Genomic DNA, 17,457 nt, shown 5'->3' on the forward strand with positions numbered 1-17,457 from the left:
CATTAAAAGTTAATTTGATTATTAACTACTATTTGTACACCGAATTAACTAGGTGGTTTACCGCTCGGTTCCCGCCGACACAGTGCAGCGGCGCCACTTGCTACACTCAAATTGTTTATTTACCGCCCGCCAAGATACAGACCTTATTTACAAAAAATATGATTTCATTTTTTGGGGTAATGTTCAAAGTAACTTATTTAGAAAACTGTCGGTTTACTTTTTCCATAAATCGTCTTGATCAAGAGTAAAGCAAAAAAACAGGTTAGAGCAATAATCGGTGAAAAATATCTAATCTTTAAACAGCCGGTATTGAGTTGCTATAAACTTTTTTTAAAAAAATAGTCCGAACATTTTGTAGATAAAAGTCTAAATTTATTATTAATATAAAATTTTATTTTTCAAAAACAACTTGAGTTTTTTAGGCGGACGCTCTTATGGAAATTTACATTGGGTGCAGTGGGTACAGAAGGGCGTAGAGTTAGTTGCATCTTCTCATGATGCTGTTGCCGGGGACATTTTGTACCATACATATTGTCTCGCAAATGCGATAAGGGACACTGAAAAATCGAATAGTCAGACTAGTCCTCCCAAAAACTTGGCTTTCAATAAATTATGCTATGAACTAAAAGTGCACAAATATCTAGTGTCTTGGCGACTGCTTCAATCGTACAAAAAATGAGCAGAATGATAAAGAAATTTAAGTTCCGTTAAAATTTTTGAACGAAATATAGGTAATACATTTGCCGTCAGAATGATCTCTATATTGTTACCGTGTGGCTGTATAATGTACCCAATATATAAGATTCGCAATTTTCTGTGCCTCCTGTATGTTTTTAACACCTCAATCCGAAAAACTATGTAAAATGTGTCTGGCATAAAAATTTATATATTTGGCCGCCATTTTGAAATTAGCCAAAAATCAGCTTGGCAACATCCGAATTCGGGTTCAGCAGACATTTTTACCCTTATAAACGCACGTTTCCAAAATGGCTCATTAAATGCCGTTAGACTTGCGATTTATTAACTATGGCCACCCAACTATATAGTTGGTTGACGGGATTAGCGTCAAATTTATATGCGGTGGCTGGTGAATAGTGGCACATCTAATGAGTAAAAAATAAAATTGTGTCTTTGGTAATGGTGACGATTGATAAAACAAATGCGGTCAGTCAGATTCATTAGGAACTATATAGTTTTACTAGGAGCTGCAAATTTGTCCGTCTATCCGTTCTTCAAACTACCTATTACTGAAGAAATTGATCTGAGACTTTTATAGTGTTTTAGTAGATAGCTCCTGCACGCCAAAATATTTCTACTCGTTCGTATCTCCTTCTAACTTCGGTTGATTTTTACTGGCAAGCACATCTTCAGCCGATTTTGACTAGAAAGCGCTATTGAAATGAAATCTTGGTAATAATCATATCTAGGATTAGTCAATAAAAGAAATTAATGTTATTCAATCCTTTTGATTACAGATAGGTACTACTTTGTTTAATTCTTTTACTGTTGGGTGCAAGTTCTGATCTGACATAAAGCGTTACCTTGAATGCATGCCAGACGACCGCCAAGGACTAATATTAATCGTGAATAATCTCATGTGTCATATATATTGATTAAATGAAGCCATTGTATCTATATTTTGAAAATAAGTATCTTATCTATGGATGTCTACTGATCGATTAAGTTAATCTTACCTCACACTGCAAACAATAAACATCCCTTTAATTGCTTAAGGTAGTGGACTTTTTTTCAAGTGCATTAAAAATCTCCTATCGGTTAAATTTGCGCGCTAAGAAAATAATGGATTTGTAGGTATCTCAAAAAATTTGATATATCACTTTGTCCATTACACCACAAATGTAGACATATTAAATATGTAATCGTTAATAATACAATAGGAACTAAATAAGAGGATATAGTATCGATAGCGCATGGGGAGAGCCATCTTTAGAGGATGCCACACTTAAATTTCATTTAAGCAATGTAATAAAAAGATATCTCGTAAAAGCTCACTTAGGATTTAAATATAGGTAGGTATACTGCAGCCTTTGAATGAAAGCACTGGGACCATACCATATGTTAAGTTTTTTAAATGAAATACCCTGTATAATTTTACATATGTAGGTACATATTTTGAAAGAAAAATTCTAGAATTTTAATAGTATTTGTCCAACAGACATTCTCAGATTATCGGACACATTAGTAGAAGACAGTTACAATCATGGCCTAATAAGAGTATAGGCCATGGTTACAATTATGGTGTAGGTACTTACCTAAATAAACTTGTAACAAATATAGCGAACGAGCTCCTGAGGCACAGTCACATAAATTTCAGTCCTTCATTCTGTGATGCATAATACTGAAAACCGAATTGGAAAATTCGAAGCCGTTCGCAAGAGATCATGTACACAGACGGACGGACGGACAGAGAGTCCAAAATCATGAACTCGCTTTGGAGCTCGTTAATAAATGAAATACAATTTTAAAAAGATGTAAACTAATAACAACAACAAAATAAACAAACCAGTAGATATAGGTACTCTACTATACACTGTGTCCATGATAAGGATATTCGACCAAAAATTCTGACAGCGCCAATCGATAGCGCTGGCCGAGACCTTTCCAACATATTCCGGTTTGAAGTTTCGACCAAAAATTCTGACAAACCATAATATCTCGAGAACGGCGCGTCGTAGATATGCCTTCCAACCCCTCGTTGGAAAGGTCTCGACCAGGGCTATCGATTGGCGCTGTCAGAATTTTTGGTAAAAAAGGAAGGTTATACACTGCCTTTTTTTTGGCCCAAAAAAAAACTGTCAGATCGACCGGAAAAAAATATTTTCTTATAGAATGTGGCCTGTAGAATCCATAATTTCAAACAGTCCGAAGATCGGGCGACTAGATTTTTTGTCGAAATTGGTTTTTTGCCCATAACTTTTGATTGAGACGTCTAATCGAAAAAGTACGAATCGTTTTGGATTCTACACACCAAAATTAATAAGAAAAAGTTTTTCCCCGAGAAATTTGGGTGCAGTCGATTTTTTGTAAAATAGGAAGGTTAATAATCACTGCCTTTTTTTTGGTCCGAAAAAAAAATTGTCTCAGATCGACCGGACAAAAATATTTTCTTATAGAACGTGGCCTGTAGAATCCATAATTTCAAACAGTTCCAAGATCGAGCAACTAGATCAAAAGTTACAGCTCTTTGAATTTTTTGTCGAAATTGGTTTTTTGCCCATAACTTTTGATTGAGTCGTCTAATCGAAAAAGTACGAATCGTTTTGGATTCTACGCACCAAAATTAATAAGAAAAAGTTTTTTTCCCAAGAAATTTTGGTGCAGTCGATTTTTGGTAAAAAAGGAAGGTTATAGGTAATACACTGCCTTTTTTTTCGGAACCTCAAAAAAAATTGTCTCAGATCGACCCGGAACAAAATTTTCTTATAGAACGTGACCTGTAGAATCCATAATTTCAAACAGTTCCAAGATTGGGCTACTAGTTTAAAAGTTACAGCCCTTTGAAATTTCCTTCGAAATTTGTTTCTAGTGTATAACTTTTGATTGAGAAGTCTAATCGAAAAAGTACGAATTGTTTTGGATTCTACGCACCAAAATTAATAAGAAAAAGTGTTTTCCCGAGAAATTTTGGTGCAGTCGATTTTTGGTAAAAAAGGAAGGTTATACACTGCCTTTTTTTGAGCCCCGAAAAAAAAATTGTCTCGGATCGACCCGGAAAAAAATTTTCTTATAGAATGTGGCCTGTAGAATCCATAATTTCAAACAGTTCCAAGATTGGACTACTAGTTCAAAAGTTACAGCCCTTTGAATTTTCTTTCGAAATTGGTTTCTAGTCTATAACTTTTGATTGAGAAGTCTGATCGAAAAAGTACGAATTGTTTTGGATTCTACGCACCAACATTAATAAGAAAATGTGTTTTCCCGAGAAATTCCGGTGCAGTCGATTTTTGGAAAAAAGGAAGGTTATACACTGCCTTTTTTTGCCCCTCAAAAAAAATTGCCTCAGATCGACCGGGAAAAAAATTTTTCTTATAGAACGTGACCTGTAGAATCCATAATTTCAACAGTTCCAAGATTGGGCTAGGTACTAATTCAAAAGTTACAGCCCTTTGAATTTTCTTTCGAAATTGGTTTCTAGTTTTCTTTTGATTGAGGAGTCTGATCGAAAAAGTACGAATTGTTTTGGATTCTACGCACCAAAATTAATAAGAAAAAGTGTTTTCCCGAGAAATTCCGGTGCAGTCGATTTTTGGTAAAAAAAGGAAGGTTATACACTGCCTTTTTTGCGGCCCAAAAAAAAATTGTCTCAGATCGACCCGGAAAAAAATTTTCTTATAGAACGTGGCCTGTAGAATCCATAATTTCAAACAGTTCCAAGATTGGGCTACTAGTTCAAAAGTTACAGCCCTTTGAATTTTCTTTCGAAATTGGTTTCTAGCCTATAACTTTTGATTGTGAAGTCTGATCGAAAAAGTACGAATTGTTTTGGATTCTACGCACCAAAATTAATAAGAAAAAGTGTTTTTCCGAGAAATTTTGGTGCAGTCGATTTTTGGTAAAAAAGGAAGGTTATACACTGCCTTTTTTTGAGCCCCAAAAAAAATTGTCTCAGATCGACCCGGAAAAAAAATTTTCTTATAGAATGTGGCCTGTAGAATCCATAATTTCAAACAGTTCCAAGATTGGGCTACTAGTTCAAAAGTTACAGCCCTGTGAATTTTCTTTCGAAATTGGTTTCTAGTCTATAACTTTTGATTGAGAAGTCTGATCGAAAAAGTACGAATTGTTTTGGATTCTACACACCAAAATTATTAAGAAAAGTGTTTTCCCGAGAAATTCCGGTGCAGTCGATTTTTGGAAAAAAGGAAGGTTATACACTGCCTTTTTTTTGCCCCTAAAAAAAAATTGTCTCAGATCGACCCGGAAAAAAATTTTTATAATAGAACATGGCCTGTAGAATCCATAATTTCAAACAGTTCCAAGATTGGGCTACTAGTTCAAAAGTTACAGCCCTTTGAATTTTCCTAGATTAAGCTCTTGTGTATTTACCCCTGATTAATTTTCCCTTTTCCTTTTTTGTAGCTCTACGAGTAGCGACATTATGGCCAAAAAAAAACCGAAAACCGAAAAATGTATGTCGAAAATGCGCTGGCGTTCATTTATCTTCAAAGATATCAAAAAATAATTTTGACAATCTCTCAATTTCTCAGCTTTCTGATGGTGCTAAAAAATTCTGATATTGCATTTGAAACTCCAGTAAGAATATCTGAACTAAATCTCAAAGAATCGAAGGCATTTTCAAACTACCAGCCTTTAACCTGGGTGTTGGAGTGACTTCGTTAAAACCTTAGTTGTAGGTACGCTTTTAGAAAAAATAATCCTAGGAAGATATGTACATAACCTACTTCAGGGAAATTACTGAGAAAGTTTGAATTACGATTTGTTAGTTTTTATAAGAACGGGTTCACAGGGGAGTTCTAAGAATACTTTTACGATATTCCTCACGTGGTTTTTTAGTAACACTCCAAAGAATATTCAAGTAAGTGTTTTAAATGTGTAAGGAAGGATTTCACGATTGGACTTGTTTAAAATTATGTGAAGGGTGGCAGAATTATTATTTCAAAAAAGAAACTAGTACGAAAATAGGTGAGGCTAGTAGAATTGGTATTAGGGCCAAAAAAATTCGAACCAGAATCTAGGGAAGTGGGCGATTGAGGGTAAGTCTAAGTATGTAAAAAAGTACTTATTTAGTAGGCAGTTTTAATAGTATGGGAAATGATTCATGTGACAGTGGCTGTAGAGCAACTTTAACATGAACACAAAAATGTTATTGTATCCAACAAGCAAAACGCAACAATGTCACAAATGGGTTAAATGGTTCGACTTAACTATTGTACCATTGACTATCGTAAAATTTTTTTCTGTTAATTCAATTGTATGAATTACAAGTGCATATTAAGCATAAAATCGCTGACTGGCATTTAAGAAACAATACCTCTTACATGGTCTCTGTACTGAGATCTACACTCTGGAATTCATTGAGAATGAAAAACTAAAAAAGTTAGAATGAGAACTTACTTTGTTATTTACAGGCTCCATATATTGATACTTCTCATTATTTATTCTTCATCCGAAATATGTCTTAATTTGTAATGTGCCAATTTCAAAAATTTTATCTGTTAACTCCTTGACGGCAATTAATGTAACATTCTAAACACACTATTTAATTTAATAATTTTAGCTACGGCCTGAAGATGATAATTAATCGAAATCGATCGCCTAAAGAAAATCAATAAATACATTTTACTTGAGTACAAAAAATCCTTTACCACTTTATCAATACATAGGTACTCAAAATGGAACAATTTATAGAAAAATTAGAATGAGAAGTTTAATTCCTACTCCTAAAGCATTTTGATGGATTCCCTATTATGTTTGTTTTCATAATCAACTTTGTTTTAGCGGGCGCTAAGAAGTAAAAACGGAAAGTAATTAATCACCGGTTGCCCATACATGAATTTTTGCCTTACGATTATGTCACTAATTAGTAGACAAGATCTGAGATTGGCAAAAATTTGTTGAATATGCAGATTACGATACCTCCTCTAATTTCCACTCTGGCAGTTAGACGTTTATGTAAATTTATACAAAATATTAGCGGCTTCGAAATTCCCGATTGCTGATTAGGAACCTAATTTCTAGATTTATTACAAAACGTTACCCTATCGATATTAGTATATGCTGCAAAGTTTTAATCATATGTTGCCTTATTGACTTTAGCTGATTATAGTGATTTGATTGCAGTAATTAATTCATAGCTTCGCATCAAACTTCCACAGTTAATTATTGTAATTACATTCTCCTTAAACACGTTCAAATGCTATCGGGCGTGTGTGTATGTGTAGGATATCTCCGCAAAGCTTGAATATGAATATATAAACATCCTCCAACGTAATTTGGTTTGCTGCACCTATTTATAAAGTTTTAATTGAAGACATCTGTTTAGAAAATGCCGTTGTATTTATTTAGTGGACGAAAAAAAAGAAAAGCTTAATATTTAATTAACTCTCAAGTTGTGGACCTCCTTACCTGGTAATTTGAAATGTTTGCATGCATTGACGTTCTAATTTGCTGCTGTAATGTCTTTTTATGTTGGTATTTTTATTAGTTTCCTTAAATTCGCAGAATCTACAACGTTTAAATCCCTTCTCAGAGATTTCGTATAAAGAGAAACGGAAGTTGTCGCGACAATTAATGCAAAATTTACAGAAAATTAACAAAGGAGTGAGGAATTGTAACACTCCCTTAAAAGATTTCAGTGGCACGTAGGGACGTTATTTGAAGGATACTCAATCCTTCAACAAGATCGTTAGTTTTCAGGGGATAACTGGGGATGGACCAAGATTAAGACTAAGCTACATCCCATACGACATGCTACATGCAATTTGTGGCACGAAATGCTGAAAACGTTATGGGCTATATTTTCGTTCATGGAGCCCAGTCCCTTAAAAAAATCCGATTCGGCACAAATGTGGCATAAAACAATATAATACAGGCCATTTGTGCTCAAACGGGCATCTAACGGGAAAGTTGTGGGGTAGTTTTGATTTTTTTTATTCTATACGTTTTTTGGGGTGCTGAATCCGAATCTGAGGTTTGCCAACAAAATTTCTGGACGCAACATTGAAAAAAACACAAAAGAAGTTGAAAAAGATATTTTTTTGGCAGTTTTGTGCTTACAACTTGAAAACTATCAACTATTCGAAAATAACCTTCCTATTCAAAATGAAAGTACATAAAATTTCCTACAGACCCCACTATTTAGTTTTTTTCCTCGATGAACCGTTCGGGCTCGAGCGCCAGTTGAAAATTGGGGTATTTCAGCTGTATCCGCAAATACTCATCTTTTATTATTATTTTATTATTATTCTGTGCAAATATAAATCCGTACTTTTCATTGTCTACCGGTCTCCTCAAAAGATTTTATAACTGTTCCGTCTGGTATAAAACTCTCCCACTCCTTCACAGATGAGCCAAGGCCCATTACGTCACCGTGTACCTGCGTTTGCAGTCTGGAGACCCTCCTCCCATTCACATACATACACACCCTCACAAAGTTACACAGATGGACGGACGGACAGTCCAAAATCATGAACTCGCTTTTTGTCGCTGGTTAACATGTAAACAGAAAAGAAATAAATCGTGTTCAGTTGTTAGCAGACAAATTTAAGCTGGGGTAATTGCGTTACCCCACTCCGAGGAGTACGTGATTCTTCAGAACACCGGAGCAAGAGGGATAATGCCGTTGAATAGGAAATCAATATACCCCTTTTGCCATTTGAATTTTTTGAATTAATAATGACCACAGCGCCACTTTCCCAAATTCAACAATAATTATCCAAACATGCTACGGTAGGGTTTTGTGATTTTTTAACTTTTCATACAATTCTGGACTACAATAAACACCTTGAATGTTATAAAAATGAGAAAAAACCACCCTTACATATGAAATTCAAATAATAGTCGGTAAATGCAAGGAATTCACTTATTGACAACGCTTAATATTAATTTAGGGTTTTAGTGCGAAAAAACTATGTTTTGTGGAGATAGCCGAAATACGCCAATTTTCAACTGGCGCTTGAGCCCGAACGGTTTATCGAGGAAAAAAACTAAATAGTGGGGTCTGTAGGAAATTTTATGTACTTTAATTTTGAATAGGAAGGTTATTTTCGAAAAGTTGATAGTTTTCAAGTTGTAAGCACAACACTGCCAAAAAATATCTTTTTCAACTTCTTTTGTATTTTTTTCAATGTTGCGTCATGAAATTTTGTTAGCAAACCTCAGATTCGGATTCAGCACCCCAAAAAACATATAGAATCAAAGAAATCAAAACTACCCCAGAACTTTCCTGGTAAAAATACAATTTAACTGGATTAATATGCATCCTGTGTTTTGTTTCACTCGTAGGTAGACTGAGACCTTCACGGACCATGTAATATTACGAAAGATTGACAATTGACATGTAAGTAAGGGTAATCTAAAATGGGCGATAAGGAACTTCAGCTGAAACCACTCCAAATAAAAAAAAATTAATCTTCGAGTGAAATGCGTTTAAAAGGAGACTATACCATTTCGCAAAGGAACTTGTAAAAAAGAATTCACTGTGCTGATTGCCAATTGAAAAATAAGGTGATTACCCTGGTCTCATTTAGTTGTTTACTGAAAATTCCTTTACAGAATGGTAGACGAGGTTATTTTTAAATCGGAAACATTTAAACTGTCTCTATTGAAAGTCTTTTGCGGTTGACTAGGTAGGCATTTTCGACTTTTTACGAGGAGGATCAACGTCTGAGAGAAATTGGTGTTTAGCTCGGTGCACTCAAGCAAAACATACTCTATAAATACGCGTGTTATTGTCTTTAAATAAAATGAGGCGTTTCTGGAAGACATAATGTCCAGCCAGAGACAAAAAAATGCGGACAAGTAGTATTTTCGTCTCTTGAATTTGTATTAAGAACAGAATTCCTTGATGCCATCAACGAAATGTTTGTATACCATGCGTTGGTGGGACCAGTTTTTTTACAAGTTGGTCATTCAAATGAAGGTAATCCCACATAAAAGGCATCGATACCGAAGGCGGATAGAATGCGATGGTCAGACACAAGTAATTCTCTACAGAGACATCCGGTGCAAGTCGTCGTCCCGAGACGCAAGAAATGCATAAATATTTATGATTCGAGAACGTGAAGTGCAGGCTAAAATTCTCCGTATGATTGAACAATGTATAAAAAACCCGAGGAGCAAACTTCCCTTTATTTTATATTCAGCGCGCAAATATTTTCAATTTTGAATAACGCGCGTTCCGGAGTGTTGAAATTCTAATTAAACGTTGTTAGACGGCACATGTATTGTCACTCACTCAGTACAGGTTTACAGCTTACTGGTTGCCTTATTTCATTCAAGTGCTTATTAGCATTATTAATTTATTGCCACTGAATCTATTATACCCAACCATTTCGAAGCGAGGGAAATGTTGGTTGGATACAATTTTCTCTCGGTTTTGAGTGCACCTTTTCACCCCACACCAATTCCTATTGATTACTTATTGACATTAATTTTAATAATTGATAAAAGTCTAGGTTAAATTAAGAGGTGATTCTCCTTTCAAACAAAATCCCAGCTCAAGCCAAACTTTGATTGTACACAGAGAAACAAAAATACCCTCTTTCTAACTAATCTCATTTTCAACTGCATGTTCAGGGTATGTTTTATAAAATCGCTAAAAAATGTTAGTAATTCTGTGAAAATTAATCTTAGCGACAGATTGAAACTGAGCCAAAAATTTACAAAGAAATGTTACACATCCGAATAGACAAAGATTTGGAACAGGCATTTTTCAGAGATCATTAACATATAAAAGTCACGCTGCTATGAATAGGATATGGAAAAACAAGCAACATGCAGAGCACGTGGAAACTTTCTGTGAATTATTAAGATAATAAACATGTAATATGTAAGACATCATATAATTACAATACGGCAACATAGCAATCTTTCGTACCAAACAAAAAGTTATTATACGCTGTCTAGAAATTTATAGTTTAGCAGTGCTTTTAATACTGATATTTTTAGCTCAATTTAATTACGGCGTTATGCTTGAGGGATAAAGAAGTTAAAACTGTATCTAATTAATGATTGTGGCAAAAGTGATTTAAAAACCCAGTTGTTTAACTATGCTGTGTTAATATTAATATATTCGGACAAAAAAAGAACGGATTTACATGGAATTATAGTCGCACGCGTTGAAGCAACAATTTTAGACGCGTTAAATTTTCTGAACAATATCCTCGAAATTTCCTTTTTACTGAAGCAAAATTTCAACGCACCCTTACTTGATCATTGACTAATGCTGTTATTATGCATGGTGCCCATTCTGTCCGGAACACTAGATAAAACTTCGCGACAACATTTTGTTTAAAAGAAGGTATCCACAGTTATAAAACACGCTACTACCAATCTACATACCTACTTTAAATTTGTGGTCAGTGGCGTACATCAGCATGATCAAGGGGGGCATATTTCTTTAATCGCAACTACTATAGTTTTCATTACATGTTGTTAAAGAGTACACTTTTTTGGCCGCATAAAAAACTTATTATATTACATACTTAATCAAATTTAAGAGAAGAACTCAAATTAAGGAAAATAGTTTGTTGGAAATACGAGCCCAGACACATAATAATTGGACCACAACAAATAGATATATATTCACCTTTTTGATGGCCGTTTTGTTTATTTTATAATTATTGCAGTTGATAAAAGTATTAGATATTGTTGATGAATTGACGAGACTACATAGTATCATTGTATATAGGACGTGTGTTGTGACTGAACTCCTCCTGTACAACTAGATTTTCATAAAATTTTGTTTATGTGTCTCGGTGTCACGATGTGTCGGTGGATGGTTCAGATTCACAATTGGGTCCGATCGTATTGTAAGCTGACTTTTCGTTACCATATATCCGTCAATATTTATTTATTAGTATAATAAATTCAGAAAATAGTGTTGCTTATTTGCTTTGGTCCAATATGTGACTGGGATTCTTTTTGCTCAACTTTATTGTTCAAATTAGAGAACGTGCATTTGTGGATCCATTACCTGGATTCCAACCTCGTTTCTGGGTGCAACCGAGTTTCATCACCAATCACAATTTGTGCCAAAAAATCAGCATCCTTTTCAGCTGCCAAATGGAATTGCGAAAGGATTGTGCACAGCTTTTGCTCAGGCGTCAACAGTCGAGGAACACGCCACAATGACACCTTGCTCATGTTCAAATGGTCTTTCATTATAATTAACGCGCTCGGTTCGGTATTTGTGAGTGTCCCATTCACCACCAACTATCCCCACACAACTATTATATCTCGCAAAACCACTTTTTGTACATTGGAAGATCCGTATCACTTATTCTCTAATCCTCCATCATTTACTTCCCTATCTCTTCATTTAAAAAAAACCACACGCCATTTTATTCTTCCCCAATTCTTCATAAATGAAAAACCATAAACACTTTGTAAATGATTAATTAATCAATTCGGTGTGCCATTCAGAGGTCCGCAGCGAAGTTAAAGTCAATAACTCCGTTGTGAATATATGAAAAAGGCAACGTTTTAAGTCGATTAATAGTTATTTATTATATAAGACGATAAAGGGATATTTTAACAATTGAGTGAATTAACTTTCACTTAGATGGTTAGTTTCCCTTTATCGTCGTGTACAATACAAAATTTTATTTTATAGCAGAACCCATAAATCATTGTAAAGCTTCTGAAAATTCTGAAATGAATTTAGACGTCAAAAATAGCAAGCTAAGGATCTACCATCACGGTTGTTTTAATAGAATCAGCATTGTTATATGTTTTGAGCTGCATTTTTTTCGTGCCCCCCCCCCCTCTTCTCAGTTTTATAAATGACGATGACGGTAGTTTCCCTTCCCTTAAGTGTCAAACGGAAATACACCCTACATTTATCACATTCGCCGGATAGTCGCCGTAGACCGTAACATTTTTAAAGAAAAAGAACATTTTAAAACTAAAGACCACTATATTTTGTAGCCAATGGAAATTTAAGAACGGTAATATTGTTATGACTTCGAATGTTGCACGTCCATAACTTAATACTGCTACAGTTGATTGAATTGATGGTTTCAGATGCAATTTATTTCACCTCTTCGTCAATTTCCAAATGTATACTCGGTGCACTTAAGTGTTTTTGAATTTTTAAATGAGCTTTAATTATTTACTTGCCGGCGAGATAAAGTTTTCAAAAGGTACCATCCCGAAATGAGGCCTTCTTCCACACCCCCAACCGAGCAATTTGCTTTTAAAAGTCCTTCAAGTGGCTCTCGCGTCGCAGGCAAAAACGGGGGCGGGACACTTCGCCGAATGCCCACAACGCCGACCCGATTTTTGGATGGTCCATATCGCCGACTAGGGACACTACGCCGACAGTGCCCACATCGCCGACAAGTGGACAAGGGACACAACGCCGACCATGCCCACTTCGCCGACGGACACTACGCCGACCGTGCCCACATCGCCGACAAGTGTGCAAGGGACACTAGGCCGAACGTGCCCACAACGCCGACTATTCGGAAAAAAATTACTAGGGACACTACGCCGACAGCGACCACATCGTCGACAATGGAGAAGTTTCCAGTTTTTTGTTATTAATTAATTATGACAATTTAAGTAAAATGAAACAAAAATGTCATAGAATCAATAAAATTCCTCCACAAATGGCAAAGTTACAAGGCTTTAAAGTTGCGATTGGAAAAATAATTTCGAGACGTCACTTCATCTAGTTTGCTAAGAGCATGCCTTGACCATGCGATCAAAAAAGAGTGGAGTCGCCTATGAATCGCCTTTACAAATTTTTGTTTGTATGGGAAATCGTATTTCGTGGAATTACCTAAAATGACGTCACCGACACTGCCGTTCCGCGCTGAATACCTAAACTTAAATAATATATTTTTGTCATTTATTGCCGGATTTGGAAATTTCTTTTACTGGTTTATTAGTTTTGATCTATACTTTGATGTCATTAGGCTTAATATAGTAATATGTGGTTGAACGGTAAAAGATTAATGAGTATCGCGATTCTTAAATTTCACATTTAGTCAAACAAAGCGAACAATAACTAGGGCTGACTGTATAAAGGCTGGTTGAACTTCGCTTGTAGTTAACAACTGGATTAAGGTATAAGAATGGTTAAAATTTGACGTTTTGTCAAACTTCAACCAATTAGGTATCTTAACCCATTGATATAATCCAAACGAGGTTTAATCTGCTTTATACAACCGACCCTTATGCCCGTCAAGAATCAAGACGGGATTCATGAAACTAGATTAGCAAATACGATCTTAAATAAACAACCAGTTATAATCGATCATTTGCACATGAATCTACCATTATATCAACTATTGGTGACGTTTTCTGTCAATCCCAGAATTAATCTTCGATCTCGGATCAATCTACGAGTTAGTACGGGCATTAGTGTCCGCTTTACTAACAATGACACTTAGGTACTAAAAATCTTATATTGCTTGGCCACCTTGGATTATAAGGTACGGTGCTAATCAATGATTAACTTTGACCATAGTTTATATAATAAAGATTTATTTTTAATGTTTAATGTGTACAGAATATGCTAAACAAGATTAGTTCATATTTTATGAATTTAATATTAACATAAGCACATATTTTAACTAATGAATTACTTTTTACTCCGTATTCACATCTTCTCATAGTGGAATACATCCGTTTTTTCTCATAAAATATATTTTTATTTAATTTGCTACCCCTCTTCAGCTAATTTCTTAAAATGTACTCATTATCTATTCAATATCCATAAGGGTTTTAGAAATTGTAATCCGTTTTTCTTATTCCTCGAGCAATAATGAAATAACCTTTTCTGTAAATGTACTCTCTGCCTAATTTGCGCCTGCTATTTCCTGTCCGTCTCTGTATTCCCATTATACTCTACCATAAATTTACCAAAATGTTGTCTTAAAATCTGCATAGTTGCAGGTTTTTCTTAGAAAAACCCGTAAATACGGAATTGCGGATTAATGTTTAAAGTAGGTGCCGCTCTTAGTAAAATATTGTTTACAGGTAGAGTGAGAATTTTCACCCTTTACTATGGGAACCTTTGCTGTCGGTCTCTGTATTCCCATTATGTATATTCCATCGTGACTTTATCAAAATGTTGTCCCAACATCTGCATAGGTAATTGAAGGTTTTTCTTAGAAAAATCTGTATTAGGATCATAGGTAAATACAGAATTGCGGATTAATGTTCAAAGAAGGTGCCGCTCTTAGTAAAATATTGTTTACAGGTAGTGAGATTTTTGACCTTTTTCTGTAGATAGGAACTTATACTACGGTAATTACTAACTGCATTTTAAACCAAGAAAGAATTTCTTTTAGTACAAACAAGGTAAATGTGTATTACTGTTTGTGGGGGTAGCAAATTATTCATAAGTAGGTACTAATTTACGACCTGCTTTAATTTTGCTATGACATGACGTCAGATAATGTGACGAAACGCCAGTGAAACAAAGTTACATACTTTAGTTTTATACGCACTGAAATAACTTGCATTGGCGAAGAATAAAAATAATGAATTCTACCACCGTGCCACCCTTTGAATTTGTGTTTATCTCGATAATTTCGGTGATTTGACAATTTTTGATAACACGATACCAATGTAAGTGTAAAAATGCTTAAAATATTTACACCTAGGTAGCAAATTGAAATAAAAATATAGTTTATGAGAAAAAACGGATGTATTCCACTATGGGAAGATGTGAATATGGAGTAAAAAGTAATTCATTTGTTAAAATATGTGCTTATGAACATTAAATTCATAAAATATGAACTAATCTTGTTTAGCATATTTTGTACACATTAAACATTAAAAATAAATCGTTACTCAATTACATAAACGATGGTCAAAGTTAATCATTGATTAAAAGTACCAGAATGGGATACACCTTACCTTATAATCCAAGGTGGCCAAGCAATATAAGATTTTTAGTAAGTGTCATTGTTAGTAAAGCGGACACTAATGCCCGTACTAACTCGTAGATTGATCCGAGATCGAAGATTAATTCTGGGATTGACAGAAAACGTCACCAATAGTTGATATAATGGTAGATTCATGCGCAAATGATCGATTATAACTGGTTGTTTATTTAAGATCGTATTTGCTAATCTAGTTTCATGAATCCCGTCTTGATTCTTGACGGGCATAAGGGTCGGTTGTATAAAGCAGATTAAACCTCGTTTGGATTATATCAATGGGTTAAGATACCTAATTGGTTGAAGTTTGACAAAACGTCAAATTTTAACCATTCTTATACCTTAATCCAGTTGTTAACTACAAGCGAAGTTCAACCAGCCTTTATACAATCAGCCCTAGTTATTGTTCGCTTTGTTTGACTAAAATGTGAAATTTAAGAATCGCGATATTTTACCGTTCAACCAACCTTTTTTTTCAAATTAAAAAAAACGCGATAAATTCTTCTATACTACCGGTGTAAAGATTTACGAATTTCAGTTTATCAAAACACAGCAACTATCAAATAGGGACAATTGATATTACTATATTAAGACTAATGACATCAAAATATAGATCAAAACTAATAAACCAGTAAAAGAAATTTCAAAATCCGGAAATAAATTAATTTATTTATTTATTGTCCCTCTTGTTTTAGGCCCTCAACAGGCTTACGCCCAATTACAGAAATATATTATTTAAGTTTAGGTATTCAGCGCGGAACGGCAGTGTCGGTGACGTCATTTTACGTAATTCCAGGAAATACGATTTCCCATATAAACAAAAATTTGTAAAGGCGATTCATAGGCGATACCACTCTTTTTTGATCGCATGCTCAAGACATGCTCTTAGCAAACTAGGTGAAGTGACGTCCCGAAATTATTATTCCAATCGCAACTTTAGTCTTGTAACTTTGGGATTTGTGGAGTAATTTTATTGATTCTATCACATTTTTGTTTCATTTTACTTAAATTTTCATAATTAATTTATAACAAAAAGCTGGAAACTTCTCCATTGTCGACGATGTGGTCGCTGTCGGCGTAGTGTCCCTAGTAATTTTTTTTGCGAATAGTCGGCGTTGTGGGCACGTTCGGTCTAGTGTCCCTTGCACACTTGTCGGCGTATGTGGGCGATGTGGGCACGGTCGGCGTAGTGTCCGTCGGCGAAGTGGGCATGGTCGGCGTTGTGTCCCTTGTACACTTGTCGGCGATGTGGGCATGGTCGGCGTTGTGTCCCTTGTCCACTTGTCGGCGATGTGGGCATTGTCGGCGTAGTGTTCATCAGCGTAGTGTCCCTAGTCGGCGATATGGACCATCCAAAAATCGGGTCGGCGATGTGGGCATTCGGCGTAGTGTCCTAGACCCGCAAAAACTGCGTTTTTGTCCACTTTTGAAGAGCGATAGCGAGCAAGAATAGAGATATTTTTTCTCCTTTTTCGATATTTTGTTGGCCTACCTATGAATCTTTCGGACCCAAATCTATAGGTTCACGGGGGTAAGAAAGAACAGCCCGCTTAAGGGTTGGTCTTTGCGCACCTGAACATTTTACTTCCTTGTTCGGTTATTTGTGGTTCGATAGGGCTCCTTTGGCCTGCGGGGGAAGAGCGGCGCTTTCGGAGAATGCCGAAATCAGTGCTGTTTGGCCTTGTGAGGGGGCGAGTCGCGAGAAACTCGACGAGATAAAAACTGGCGATATCGACCCCCTCGTTTGGTATCATTCGAAAACAGATAGACAAGGATTTAAAAACAAAGGTTACTCGATGGAGGAATTTTACGTTCCTTACAAATTGGGTCAACAACCATCATGTGATTCTTGCGTATTTCA

This window comes from Photinus pyralis, unplaced genomic scaffold, assembly GCF_008802855.1.
Source record: "Photinus pyralis isolate 1611_PpyrPB1 unplaced genomic scaffold, Ppyr1.3 Ppyr1.4_LG4, whole genome shotgun sequence".
NCBI classification, from domain to species: Eukaryota; Metazoa; Arthropoda; class Insecta; order Coleoptera; family Lampyridae; genus Photinus; species Photinus pyralis.